At 41.5% G+C, this 15,516-nt stretch overlaps 1 protein-coding gene across 1 annotated transcript in view; it reads right to left on the bottom strand.

The window, feature by feature from the left end:
* The window catches only part of slc38a4 (solute carrier family 38 member 4), a 38,484-nt gene extending 23,172 nt beyond the window's left edge, over window positions 1-15,312 (bottom strand). Inside the window, exon 1 of the mRNA XM_084345424.1 lies at window positions 15,236-15,312. The gene's annotated coding sequence lies outside the window, so the exon portion shown is untranslated. The remainder of the gene's footprint in view (window positions 1-15,235) is intronic.
* Between the last annotated feature and the right edge of the window lie 204 nt (window positions 15,313-15,516).

Raw genomic sequence — 15,516 nt, forward strand, 5'->3', positions numbered from 1 at the left:
CCAGCACCAATAAAGAAAAAAAAAGCCAACAGCACTGCAGGGGAGGCCAACATTTTCCATCTGTGGCGTTCATCATTAAATTATAAAAGGACGAGATCAAAGACCTGTATGATTATAAATGCTACTAACAGCCAAATTATTTAGTGCTGGATGTCACTCACACAAAGAGCTCTTTCATAAGGGTGAAAGGAAAAAAAGTGCTAGTCACTGACAAACAACACAGAGAAAACACAAACCATGGCGACAATTACACAACCACAGAAACAGTGGAATCACACACAACAAGGGAAACACGAGAAAAACACTCTTTTGTTTTCAAAGAATTTACAGCAGCAATTAGTGGCGTTTCAATCCTGAGAAATGTGGCCAGAGCACTTTTTTTTTATGTTTTGGTACAAAGTCAAAGGAACAGTTTTGGGATGTCTGCTTATTCGCTTTATTGCCAATATAGACTGAAAGACAGATACCAATCTCATATCTGTCCATTCAACATGAAGCTGGAGCCGGCAACAGTTAACTTAGTTTCGCATTAAGACTGAGAATAGCTACCCTTGCTCCATCCAGAGGTATGGTAACTAGGTTACAGTCTTTATGTTATGCTAAGCTAAGCTAAGAGGCTACTGGCTGTAGCATCATATTTAAAGTGTGTGGTATTGGGTGGATCGTCTCCCCAACTCTAACAAGAACTATTCCTTTACAGTAGTCATGGGACGGCTACTTTTTTTTGAAGTCCTGAGGATGAATTAAAGTGTGATAGCCTGAGAAAAGAAGCTGCTCTGTAGTCTGGCGGTACGGCACTAAAACAATGTTTACTTTGTTTCACTTTTGTCCACAGGGGGAGCCAGAATCAACAACAACGAAAGTTCCTCATAGCAGCTTTAAGCTTACTGGTCTTGACGAAGGTGACTGTCTGGCCGACATATAAAAAGCAGGGAGAGGTGTGTGAGAGTTTGCAGCTGTTTAATTCACGTTATCTCTGAAAGTTATTTATTTAACTGGAAGCATCTAACAGTCTCCTCCCTGTATGGACATCAAGAAATGAAACTCACCAATAGATGTCTGTTAAGCAACTGTTCCTGACATCAGAAACAGGATCTTTTGCATCACCATGTGTTACGAGTGTTTACAGTCAACATGCCACTATGCAGCCGCAGAAAGCTTTCCATTTTGCAACAAGGTTATCAGCAGAAACAAAGTCAGAGGTGTTAAAACTCTCCACCTTGACCCGATCTGGAAAACTTTCTTTGAAATAAGGTTTTTAGTCATTGATAGGCCAGTTGTCTTTTCCCCTGTGATCTTGCCCTTCGGAAGTAGGCTTCTTTAAAACCATATGCCTTTGAGCCAACAGAGATTAAGCATCTATATTACCGTTAACAACCGCATCACACACACCAGTACACCTAATCTCTCTGTGTCGCTCTCTGCTGTGTGGCAAGGGAAAGATGGAGAATGGTGTTCATTTTTCATCGCCAACAGGATTAACCTGTCTGACTTGGTTAACTTCACGCGATGCCGGGTTTAATGCTGCCGTTGTTACAACCATAACATTATAGAGGCGCACGTTTGGCAGCGTGCCATGCAGCAAGCTCGGTATCAGACTGGCTGAAACTGGCTGCAGTTCACACCTACAATTACCATAATGTGTGTAAATTCATCTCGAGTGGCCACTTAATGGTGGAACTAGTTTTCCTGCTTACATTTAGTCCTCCCAGCCAGAAGAAAAACATTTGCATATGGCCACTCAATCTGAGGAGAAGACTTTTGGGGCTATTTGCACTCTGGATAGAAACCACACAAAAACACAAAATGCCAACGAAACAGCTAGAAACAAAGGTGACAAATGAGATTACAGAGACAAAAAAAAGTGAACACTGTATGCAGACAAATACATTCCTGAACACTGTGTCCTGGGATGCCCCCCACACGTTTTTACAGCTGTTCATTTGAATGTGATGAAGCCAGACCACGCACTGGCCAAAACACACTGCTTCATGCTTCAGGTAGCTTTTTAATGATTACATTTTTAATGAAATTCATTCAATTTGACCCTCGGTTAATCTGAGAGATGATCAGCAGAGAAGGAATACGTACGAGTTAGTAAAGCGTGCTGCGGAGTTTAAAGCAGAAGCAAACATGCAAATACAGGCATGGTCGCTTGTGAAATTAGAAAACAGGAAGAGGCAAGCAAATCAGACTTATCAGTTATCGCACTTCCTGCTGTCTGCAGCTAAAACATGAAAGAAAAGCAAGCAATGACTACTAAACTTTATCTTGAGTCAAGATGTTCAACAAGCGTAGAGCCAAAAGATCACAAAAAATGCTTAAATTAGAGATCAAGAGGCTGAGATGCATCTTGATTTGCAGAATATCGTACAGCTTCCATGTGATCAAACATTCATTGTGAAAACAAAAATTTTGTGCACTGAAACAAAAAAGCTCCAATGACAGGAAAAAAGAAGATTTGCTCTCAATCTCTGTTTTTACATCCTTCCAACTTAAACTATTTGAAACTCAGAAATACTCATCCATGCCTTCGCTCTGAAAGCACTGCCTCACGCATCCTCCACCCAAACAAACTCTTGCATCAGCCACTAACTTCCAGCAAAATTGCTTCCAGCAAGGCGCAGTGCAGAAACTCTGGTCTGCTTGACTCACAGTGAAAGACTCAACAGAGGAGCAACTGTGTGTTCCTCAAACTCACCCTGCAGCAGCAAAAACAGAGAAGTCAAGAAAAGGCTTTTGCTTAAAAAACAAAACAAAACAAAAAACAAGTTCTGAGAAGAATTTCCATTTCTTCCTCGACTCCACTCAGTGTCTCAACTGCCTTGTTCTCATGCATTGTTTACATTCTTCATGCAAAGCAGGCATACTCACTTAAGGACTTCCTTAGAGAAGGACTTCCAGGATTGTTCCTTTATTTTCCCTTAGACTAAGTGTGTGTTCTGAGACGGGTGATAGACCAGTGAATGGGCGAGGAGCTGCGGCTCTTTTGTAACTCAGGTGAGAAAGCAGGCTTTTAAAAGGGAGGAGGGAGGGCCTCTGTCGACCAATGAGGGCGGTCGGGGGATCACTCAGTCCCCTCCTCCTTTGAGCACACCCTTGTTAGTCCCCTGATACACAGAAACACACACACGCGCGCGCACACACACGTCTGCCTTGACAAAAATGAGCGAGAAGGCCAAATACTTTGGGAAACTAACAAAAAAGAAGGAAAAAAGTATGAACTCTTTCATTAGAAAATTCTATAATGATTATGAAAGAGGATAGATAGATAGATAGATAGATAGATAGATAGATAGACAAACAAAAAGAAGAATTAAAGTGTAACGTTGTCTGAACGTTCGTCAGGATTAGACTGACCACTAACAGACACCAGTGAGTTCCAATGCTGTTAATACCCAGAAGCCCCTTCAAGATGTGATCACATGACGTGCCACATGACCATCCAGTTTCATACAAGTGCAAAATTATGCAGATCAAACTGGATGTTGACCACAGGTGGACTGATGAGCTGACACACACACACACACACACACACACACACACACACACACACACACACACACACACACACACGCTTCAATACACTCCTTCTTTTGTACCTACAAAGATAGGCACGATTGTTTGCACGTTCAGCCGGGCACATGCAGAAGCCCACGAGCTGCAAACTGTCAGAGGTTTTGGGGTAGGCTGTGCCACCGGACGGCCAATCAGAGGACAGCGTTGGAGATGTCGCTGTGCCCAAGGTCATGTTCATGTCAGGGATGAGGCTTTATCTCCGTCCACTTTGTAGCTTTGTCCAAATCGGAGGAACACGCACGTGGCATGTGAGGAAAACGGCAACGCTGTCTTTTTTTCTTCAAAATCAGCTGCTGAAAGGTTTTTGAACAGTGAGCAGCTGAGATTCTACACTACTCCATCATGAATAAAGTCTAAACTGCTTGATAAGAATGGATTAATTTTTATCTAGTTGGTCTTTTCTCTGCTGACAGTGCAGCAATCCTTCAACTTCGGCTACAACAGAACAGAACAGAATAGAATAACTTCACTGTCCAGCTGAAGCAGGAAAATTGTCTTTGGTCTCACCAGGAAAAGGAGTGATTATTTGCATGAAAGCTTTTTCACGGATCAGTAACGTGGAAACAATGAACCAAACAGGCCTTCATTTACAGCCGCAGCTAACAATTATTGTCACTGTCGATTAATCTGTTAATTATTTTCTTAGTTCTCAGATTAGTTGTTTGGTAAAATGTCCATCAGTGTTTCCCAAACCTCTACAGGACATCCTTAAATGTCTCGTTTTGTCCACAACCCAAAGATCAGATACTCAGATTACTCTGATCACACTTAAGAAGCTGGAATTTTGACTTATTTTTTCTTAAAAAATTACTTAAACCGACTGATTATCAAAACAGTTGGCATAAAAAAAGTCAAGTCAATTCAGAATTATTGGTTTGGTTTACTGTAATAGAGGTGTTACAAAGCTGTGGCTAAACAGCAGCCACTGTATCTACAAGTGACAATAATGTGCTAATGCCAAAGCAGTAGTACAAATAGAGAGGAGTAATAAAGTCAGTGAACTCAACTACGTTTCTCAAAAAGGTTGCTCACTTTAGCTAACACAGCCACCATAAACTACTTATTACACTGGACAAGCTAAGGCCTGTAGCAGCAACAGCCACGTTAATTAAGCTGAGTACGGGTGTTTTTTCTTGCTTATAAATTCATCTTTTCATTTGAAAGAGGAGGAATGTGTTATTTCATCTTCTGAAAGTTACATAGTCTCGCTTTTAATTCAATCAACATCTATCTGGTTCACAAGGTCAGAGACTTCAGAGAGCAGCCAGCTACAGAAGTGACTGAGCTCCGTCATCAAGGTCAAATACATCACACACATGAAAACATTACGACTTAAAAGTGTCTAATCGAGGCAAAGAAACATCTCTGACCGACGTCTCTGTAACAGTACTGTTGCTGTTGAAGCAGGAATATTGCTAATGCTTTCTATACATCTCAAAGACTGATTCGGTGTGGGGACTGCTGTTTCTATTATCAGCAGAGCAAGACTTAAAGGGACATTCCACCAGTGTTACACGTGAAGATCGGTTTGTCATGAGAGGCGCTATTTAGACTGAAAACTGTTGCATAATGTCTTCTCTCGCTGTATAGGAAGAGTAGCAACGTCCGACAAAACAACCCTGATGATGTCATCAGCAGAGAGTCATTTAACAAGCAGAGGCCTAAAGAGTGATGGAGCGTGATGGGAATAGTAGGATTTTGGGGAAAATGAGGATATCTCAACCTCTTTGACCAATGTTTTTATTTTTTTTATTCTGTCTCTTGCAAATACCACAACTTCATGTCATTGCAATACAAAAATACTTGATTGCCCACTTATTTGCAGATTACTTGACACATTTTGGCAAAACTGTACTGCCCTACAATAACTCATTAATATCTTTATAGTGTAAAATAAATCCTAAATGAATTCTCACATTTTCTATCTTTGAAATGATGTTGCATCATGTTGCATTGTCAAGTGTCTGGGTTCATGCAACTGCGTCCTCCAGACTGACGTGTGTTGTATGAAAAGGACACTGCTGAGTGAAAACCACTTTTGATCTGTTTGAATCAGGCTCACCCGACATGGATGGATGTTTGTCAGGTCTCCCACTCTTTCGGTTCTGTTCTGACTCTTTCCAGTAAGTGTTGATCCTCCTCTCCCTTGTTTTCTGTTCCGTGCCAGTGTGCATGAACCAAACCTTCTTGTAATAAATATTTTTGCAAATCTTACTAACAGTGTCCACCTTGCTTGCCAAGATATTTTGGTTCCCTTGATGCTTAGCTCAATTTTCCAGAGAATGTGTCCGTGTGGTGCAGTGTCTTCATTCTAGGTTCTGTTTTGACACATGGGTTGGTAAAGTGATTGCTCAAATAGGCTTCAGAGATGAGGCAACACTGTTATTTCACCCAGCTGCTGATCTTTGAGGTGGCTGGTTCACTGTCAGTTAACATAAGGCCATCGAGGGTGTTTCCGTCATGTATCGGGGGGGTTACTAACCTCCTCTATCTCTCACGTGACACAACAGGGCACAACTTGTACCTCTTGTAGATCAATCAGTCCCCAACACACACTTGCATCCAAAACCACAACAGCCTGTATTTTTTTGTTGTGCAACCGGTCGTCCCAACAACTCCGTCAGCTGGAATTTGAAGGCCTCTAAATTAAGCTTATACATCTCAACCCCATGTGACTGGCTGCAAATACCACACAGTGTGCCGGTGAGTCACTGGCCAGATGACATCCAAAATCTGCTCAAATGTTAAAATTAAAGAAAAGTTTTCCTGAGACTATCTGAAAAGGGTAAGACATAAAGAAAGGTGAGGATGAGTATGATTTCTTAAACAATGCTTTAAATCTTTGAGCTCTTTGAAAGGAAGGCGGTCTCTGGAAGAATTTCTCAGGTCAAAGGCGGCAGATATTTCCGTCTCCTGTCTCAGCTCTTCGCACTTGTTTGCGAGTGGGCGACTGTTACGTGATGTGACAAACATCACGACACTTGAGTCATTATTATTTGTATATTTCCTGCCACAAATAAAGTTGATTTTTAAAAACACCACACATCTGATAAAACAAATTTAAAGTGGACCGATTAAGCTTTTTTAACTTTTTCCCTGTCCTTCAGTGTGTTATAGACGCTCTTGTTCATGTAAAAAGGTCTTAAAAGTTAGTCCAGCGCTCCTCCCTCTCACAGAAAACACTGCTCCTGAAGTGCCTGAAATGCCTCGTCAGTAGTCCCGCCTTTAATTCAATTACTTATTACATCACTACGTCACCATATCACACATTTGCATAATTTATGTCTGTATTCACGGCAGAAGTGAAGCTAACTGGAACTGAAAACACGACAGAGCTGGCCAGAGGCACGGTGAGGGGTGCTGGCTCAGGCCTGTGTGGGCTGACCAATCAGAGCAGAGGTATTTGGGAGGGGGGGATCTTAAAGAGACAAAGCATCTCAGACAGAGGGGGAATACAGTGCTGCTGCATCAAAGCATGGAAACCTACAAGCAGTAACCAAAAATAAAATGATGAACCTGAAAATGAGCATGTGTCCTTTAAAACAAATTGATTTTAACTTTATTTAAGGTCTGTTGGCCAAATGTTTGTTTGTATTGGAGTGTGCCTCCCTTCTTTTGTTTGGTGTGTGCGTCCGGGTCGGACGTAATTTAATTTATTTTCTGTTAATACATGGTGATAAATCAAACCTTCTGTGTGTTTTCGTTTCTCTATAATTTATCCAACATTATCATAGGTGTAAGGGAGAAATTTGCTGTTTGTACGTTTCCTTTTTTGATTAAATAATTGAGGGAGATTGTTGCACAGTTAAGGACTAACAAACTGTATTTGCAACTGGTGTTCATGAATAAGTGTTCTCAGAGTTAATGGAAAATTATCGAGGCATGCTTGCTTCACATTTCAGTTTCACAAATGATCACACAGCTGCAAATGCAACCACAGTTTCTTTACTGGAAGCCACAAAGTGAATGTAATAAAAAGGTTTGGAAATACAAATGTAGTTGTTAATGGGAAATGGAGATCATCAGCCCACTTGTCTGACCACTAGTGAGTCAATTATAACAACAATCCAAAACTGTCAATCAGAAACTTACTCGCCTAATTGGCTCCAGCTGCATAAGCATCCATAGCAAACTAAACATGCTGCTCCTCCCTGAGAGGACGGTGGATCTTGGGTCCACTGGATGAGTTGTTAAAAATCACTTTCTATTTGATGATCAGGATCTGGGCTGAACCCTAAATCCCCCCACCCTCCTCTGGGGTTAAGTTAAAGCAACATTTCGACATTGTGGGAAATACCCTCATTTGTTTTCTTTGCCAGTAGTTGAGAAGAGCGATACCACTCTCATGTCACGTCATGTAAGCCAGCAGCTGATTAGCTTAGCTTAGCATAATGACTAGAAACAGGGGGAAAAGCTAGCCTAACATTTTATATAGAGTTTGCTGAATATATACAAAAACCAAAGTGTTAAAACATCAAGTTGAGGTTTTTCAGAAGGTTATGTTGCAGACTATTTCTTGGGTGGGAGCAGTGACTTGTCGTCAAGCAACCTAAATATACTCGAGGATACAAAGACAGTGCTAGTAGGCAGTCTGGGTTTTTCCCAGACAGAGCAAGGCTAGGTCTTTCCACCTGCTTCCAGTTTTTATGCTAAACTAAGCTAATCTAATAGTCTACTGACTGTAGCTTCATGTTTAACATTAACATATGAGAGTGGTTTCCATCTTCTCACGTAATTCTCATCAAAATACAGATGGTCAGTTTCCCAAAATGCACTATTTCTCTAAGCTTATTTCTCATTGGCCTTATAAAGGTTGGGGTTGATTGAGAAGAGTGGTAACAGAAAGTGAATCATAAGACAAAAAATGTGAAATGCTGTCTGCTTGTGGCCCTGTTGAGGCTGTGGATCTCATGTAAGTGGTGAGACCATACCCAACTAATCATAGCTACTAATCAAGCATGTCATGTAGGGCAGATTTACAGCCGTGGTGCCTCAGGAGGCTCCTCTTCTTAAGTCGTAATATGTAACATTTCAGTCCTTGGGCGGCGAATGGTGGGGCTACCAAAACACAACCACATCATACAGAGCTGAGAGCCACACACATCTGTGTGTGAACGGAGCGCACATGCTCCTCCAGATGATCCAGGCTGTGCTTCCACTTGGGAGGAATTTATTATCTGTGACAAGTTGAGACGACTCCCTCTCTCCTTTCTCAGAACTTTTTTTCTCTCTTCATATTTAACATGTGGACCATCAGGCCATGTCATGGTCCACTAGTAACATCTGGTTCCAAGAAATCATGTGCTCACTTCTGTATTAAGGTTAGAGCAGCTTAGCATTTCTTGTAGATTGCCGTTTAAAATCACTTTATTTCGTTTTGCACTACATTTTACAGCACATTTAGCCCAGAATCCCCTCATCCTGGAATTTACTAAATCTGATCCAGCCCTCTGATATTTTTAAAAGATGGCAATGGTCATAAAGTACCAACCTGACAGCTCTGGTGTCTAGTATTGGCACTCAGCTGCATATTTCTGACTCTCCAGCTGTACACGTGGAGCGTATGTAAGTGTTTCAGCCAGAGCCATCATTTATCCCCTGACAGGTTCTGCAGACCCGTTTCAAACTGACACCTGATACGCCATTTCATGTTGCTATATTACATTAACAGTTGCAACCTACTTTCCATTTTTCTTTACAATGACTGCCATTATACTTCATGTTCTGTTTATCCAGATGTGTGTATATGTTGAACGAAGGTCTGTACGAGACATGTTTATCTCATGGGCTGACAGCTTATCAGCTCTGTGATACTGTACTAAGGCACAGCGGTAATTTGAGCTAAATGCTGACATAAGTATGCTCACAATGAAAATGCAAACATCCTGCTAGTGAGGGTCGGATTTATACTCAAAACATCATAAATCACTCTACCACATTTCATGGCAATCCAATACATGTTGAGCTATTCCAGTCTGGACCAGAATTTTCCATCCCTACAGCCACGCTGCTAAAATGGCACATAGAAATAACACGACTTTCAATAGCGTACAGTACATATGCCCAGTAAGTCAAATTTTTCATGTAAAATTACATTCTGTGGAAAACAGATGCGTCCAAAAAATGTCAGTTGACATAGTAATAGAGAGAAAGTTGAAGTAAAGCTGAGGTTGGGGTTGATTGATGGCTTAAACACAGGACTTTCATCCAGGAGACAAGTTGTCACGTTGTGAGTACGTATGTAACAGATTTAACTTACATTGTGAGAACCATGTTTTGACCAAGTTTAATAGGTTATGGTCATGTTTTCCTAAACCCAACCAAGTCATTTTGTTGTATATTTGCTGCAAAGTGAAAGTGTAAATGTAGTATTTGTTTGCCTATTAATACCTGGTAGCACTGTACTCTTTAACTGTTGTAATAACTTGTGTGGAGTTCAAACACGTCAGCCAGTTTCCTAAAAGCTGAACTAATGACAAGTGTTTAACTAAGCAAGACATTAAAGGAGCTCAATAATCTTCTGGCCGAGCTTATACAACTAAAATGTACAGATGTATGACACATGAGAAGTAATGAGATCACAGTACTCCCCCGTAGAAATCGCTGAGCAGGATTAACAAAACTTTGACTTCCTCTCATCCCATCTCTGTTGTCCGACAGCATCTTCAGAGTAAGTTTGCACGAACACAATATTTTCAGATATGTTTAGTATGTATATATGTTCTTCCAGTGTTACCTTATTTTTATCTGGCCTGAAACAAAAATGAACATCTAACTGTTCTAAGCATTAACTGACTGATTAACCTGACCGTACTTATGAGGAAAACTGCAACTAGTGGGTTAACTATGATGAAAAGTCTCTGTAAAATTCCTGGAAAGCCGGCAGAAAGTCACAAACAAAGAACATTACGTAAACCTGAATCAGGATTTCTAATTCCACCTGACGCTGTGTCTTTGTGTTATAACTGACACTGAGACTTTGAAGTTGGATGATTCAAAAATCAAATGGAAAGTTCTAAACAATCGAACTGCAGTGAAAAGACAAATAAGACAAGGACTCTGAATCCAGTGATGTCATGTGACATTAAAGGCCAGTTGGCCCTCAAGCAAACACCATACTGGCCTTTTGTACACAAGCCTGGTGTGTCCTAACCCTGTTTGTGAACCCATCTTATCAGTCAGTATTGATCTGCATGCTCGTGTTGGCTCATGATGACGGCGGCATCTTGCTTTGTAACAATATGTAATTCTTTTCAAGCTCAAGGTTTCGACATTGACGTCGGTAGGAGGAGGAGGAGGAGGACACTCAAAGTCTACTGGTCCTGAGGCTTTATTTAAGTTCATCCGAAAAGCACAGATTTAGATGAAGTCAGTTTATGTTTGACCAAGAGACCAAGAAAGTCTGTGCTATTTTTCACCACATGTGCATTACGAAATAACACCACTAAGTGTAATTTGAGAGGGTACAGGCAGTGGTTTTGTCTAAATACCTAAGCTTGTAAGGTCACCTGTACAAAGATGTCATTGGCCATCAAGCCTGTGGGACAGACTGCTCATTCAGCAGGACGCCACATTTACAGAATAATCTGCTATTTTTGTTGATTCTCTGGTTTGTCCCAATGTTGAACTGTGGCAACTTAAACAGAGCATGACAAACACTCTGTACAGAACATTGTACATTTTCAAGTCAATTAATGGTGTACAAATAGTGCCATTCAAAGCAATGATCTGACTGCTTATTTAAAGACGTCAGATGGCATGACTTGTCACCACTCAAGTATGACAGGCTGTAATCAGAAATTAAGTGAAAAGAAGACAGTTAAAGACATTTTGAAGGTCTGAAAATACAAAACTCGCCTCAGCAATTCAACTTCCAGGAGCCCTGACCCTGTCTACGATCTCTAGCAGGTACAATAAGTCTTTTAACATGATCTAAGTATGAATTCATAACTTAAAACACATCAAACACAGCAAAATGGGTCATTAGAAAGCCCTGTGCTCTGACACACTTCATTATCTTCACTGATTAATCATTATCTTCAGAGTATATCATTTTCTGTTGCGTCAGTGACCATTAAACTGGCGGGATCACAGAGGCCAACAGTGGGACATTAGGGCATTAGTAAGTTTTGACAAGCCAACACATTGAAAGAGTGATAGCGAGGATCTAACGACCTAACCTCCCCGATCATCATCCCTCACTAGGATTACGTATCATTCAGATTTTATTGATTGAAATTCTACTTTCAGTCCCAAGTGCTGATTTATAATGAATCCTGGTTCATTTTCTTGGCAGTAGGAGATGGACGTGTTCAGCGGTTTGTGACTGCTTTTAACCTTTTTACCTTTTACTGGAAATCAGGAATGATTGATACATCGTAGCAACCTCTCTAAGAAAGAGGATTAGCGTCCTGTTAGCATGGAGAATGCCGGTTCCTGTTATGTGACAAGGATCCTATACAGGTTCTTTGTTAATTGAAAGGATTTCACCGAAAGCTGATCCCATATTCAGGCCCATAATTCGCACAAGGTATCACGTGAGTGAGGAATAAGGTGGATAAAGTTACCTTCAGTAGCTAGCTAGCTTAGCTCAGCAGAAAGACTTGAAACAGCAGGAACAGCTAGCCTGGATCTGTTTGAAGCTAACAAAAGCTGCCAACCGGCACCTCTAAAGCTGACTAATGAACACATCATATTTAATTTGTTTAGTCTGTGCACAAAAGCTGTAAAGCTGTTCCCCACTGTTTTAAGACTTTATGCTAAGCTAATCTAACTGGCCGCTGGCAGTAGCTATGAAAGCGTCTTCTTATTTAACTCTAGGCAAGAAAAACGAGTGAAAGTGTCCAAAACCATTAACTCTTCCTTTAAACCAGGCAGCAGGAAATGCTTTTTCATTGTTAGGTAGACTTCGTGATTGAACCTCAACATATAACTCATATTAATGATATACTTTTAAAATAATGTGATGGTAAGCAGTTGTAAACTCAGCCAGTAGCAATCACAAGTTGTGTGTCTAGTGAGCCAGCAGCTGTGTAGGCAAACACTCCTTCAAGTTTAGGATCTTCAGCGAGACACAGAACCCCCGCAGCCGACCTCTGACCTCCGTGTGGAGGCTGTGAAGAAAAGGGAATTTCCCCGCGCCGATGAACAACTTGTCACATTAAAACAAGGCTTAGATGCACATGGCTGCTTTGCGCACATCAGGAGAGTTGTCAGTTCCCACTCCAAGTTACTGAATTATGCAATCCAGCAGGTAAAAATAGGCGGCTTTACATTGTAGCACCATCTCAGGTTTAAATCGAATGTGTTGACAGTGTTTTGGAAAACTGCCAACTGCTTCTCCACATTGTGGCACTGCCTCACTGTGTCTTTGTGTTATTGATATCGCCTCCTTTGAAACTGACTCTACATCTGGCTCATTGGCTCATTCACGCTCCAAGTTACATCAGCCAGCGCCAGCAGAGCCTCGACCCCCCCAGCTGTCCAGAAGGGTCTGACCTACATGTGTCATTCAGGTCTCCCAACAGCCAGTGAGGGGCGAGGATCCACAGCCAAGCTCTGCCCTGCTAACAGGTGTTCAGACCTGGCATCCCCCTCAACTACAGCCTTGGAAAGTTACTGAGGAGTCCTCTGTTGGGCGCCTTCAACTAAATATTTTAGACTTTACACGTGAAGGTCAGTTTACTCATAATGAGGAGTGATCATAGTTGCATAAAATCTTCTGTGGCTCTGGAAACTTTTTTCAACTTTAGGATATAACCCTGATGATGTCATAGTGATGTCATCAGGGTTATCTCAGCTTAGAGAGTCCACATTTTTAACAAATACTGTGAATCGCAAAATGGGGGTGTAGAGTTTGAAACTTGTAGGTATGTACTTGTCTGATGAAAGATACTATTGAGTTGCATTATGGGAAATGTAGGATGTAGCGTGTTTAGTGTTTGATCCATACGAGGGACTAGAAGTCATGATATCTTGATGCTGCTTCAATCTTGATAAAAAAAATTGTCTCTTGCAAGTTTCCAGACTTATGGAAGTGCAACGCTAAATAGCTGGTGTGACTCTTTAATCTTAAGGATGTGGCGGACCCTGCCACCTTTCTAGCTTCACTTAAAAACATAAACATTTACTGTGTTTGCATTATTACCTCATTACTGTTGTAAGTATTAAAATTCTGAGTTTGAATTACTCCATCCATACTACATCACACCCATGTGACAGAGACATCGGTGGAGCTTCATTCAGAACTGTAGACGTTACTAGATCAGTTATGTAAGTTAGGTGCGTGGAGAACAGGGGGGGTCTGAAACTTTAGTGTACATGCACAGTCACCGTGTGGCAACCGGGTATTTTTAGCAGTCAGAGAAGTGATGATAGAAACTGAACTCACCACTTAAATATGCCTAAGCCAAGGTATTCTCCTGGCTGAATGTACTGTTTGTTTTCAGTCATGAGAGGTGGCTTATGACCGGGCTGGGATTAGGGTGTGTTGCTTGAAATGACTTGACTTGAAGCGTCCTAAGACGAGGATGAACATGAAGTATTACTGTGGGGAAAGTGACAACAACCGGGCAGATCTATGAAAAGCATCAAAGCTGAGGAGCATTTTGGAAAAAAAATCCCTCTCAGGACCGAAATGATGCGAACCTAAATTAAACAACAGCAAAAGCAGAAGAAAAAGACAAAAACTCTTTGAAGGGAGAGCCAATCAGCTTCACTCAGAAGCTGTTGGTAATCAAATCAAGTTTGTTTCTTTTCTTTGCATTATTTCCATTTAGACCCTGATCCTGGCCCTGGTCTGGGTCCTGGTCTAGGTCCTGGCAGTGGCTTGAGCCTTTGATTGCAGTCATAACATATTTATTAGTCCTCAGTGAGCCCTGCAGGCCACACTCACCATGCATGCTGCTGTCTGCTGTTACATAAACCCATGATCCATATTATACCTTAAATCATCTTCCTCCTCTTCAAAATAAACGCTATCCCTTCAAAATAAACACTCCTTCTTATTTCTACGCATTGTGGCATGCATGTGCACCGGGATCAGACACAAAGCAGCCTGAACGATGCAAACTGAAGAAAGGTAACAGTCGCCTTTGTTTTTTTTTTTGTTTTTCTCTGTCTCAGTAAACGCGGAAAGGCAGCACAGCATGCACAACACAACATGTGAGGTGCAGTTTGAGTCCATATGATCAACCGGTGACTTGAGTGGAAAACGTATCATTTGGTTGCTAAAGTCAGACAGTAAATGATCACCGTGCAGCAGAGTGAAGAGTGATTCCCTTGTATAAATAAAGACGCGTGTTTGGCGCTTAACGCTGCTTTATATTGACTCCAGGCAACACCCTGCAGGAAGCGCTCCACACGGGCTACTGTTCACCAGCGCGAGTTACTGAGTCAATGCAGGGGGAGTTAATTCATGAGGGAAAGGGAGGAAAATAAAAAGTCTTTCTGTTTTTAAATCGTCTAATTATCCCTTAAAAAAAAAAAAAGAAGAAAAAAGAAAAAAAAAAAAAAAAACTCCGAGCCGCTTCTCCCAATTAAATTAAACAACAATTAAACCGTCACTTTAAACGGTGAGAGTGAACCATCGCACAGGTTAGCGGATCAAAACTCACAGTAAAGGATCGGATGTGTAAAATGTGTGTCGGGGTCTTACCTAATGCTTCAGAGTGGCGGACAGCTGTAGCAGGCGGAGGAGGAGGCGGACTAGTGGAGACAAGAGTTGGAGACCCTTCCCATTTAACAAGCAAGGAGTCTGAGTGGAAATTTCCATCTGCCATGTGATGATGGCAACTCCTGAAGCGTCGTGTTACACCGCCGGGCGCTGCTGGGGGGTCCGCGCTCCCTCCACCCTCCTCTCTGCGGAGCCAATTGACAACTGCCTCCAATTGACGGCTCCTTGTTCCCATTTGTTCGCCATGAATACATTATGTGCAG

The sequence above is a fragment of the Pagrus pagrus genome (genome assembly GCF_965226575.1).
Source record: "Pagrus pagrus genome assembly, chromosome: 23".
NCBI classification, from domain to species: domain Eukaryota; kingdom Metazoa; phylum Chordata; class Actinopteri; order Spariformes; family Sparidae; genus Pagrus; species Pagrus pagrus.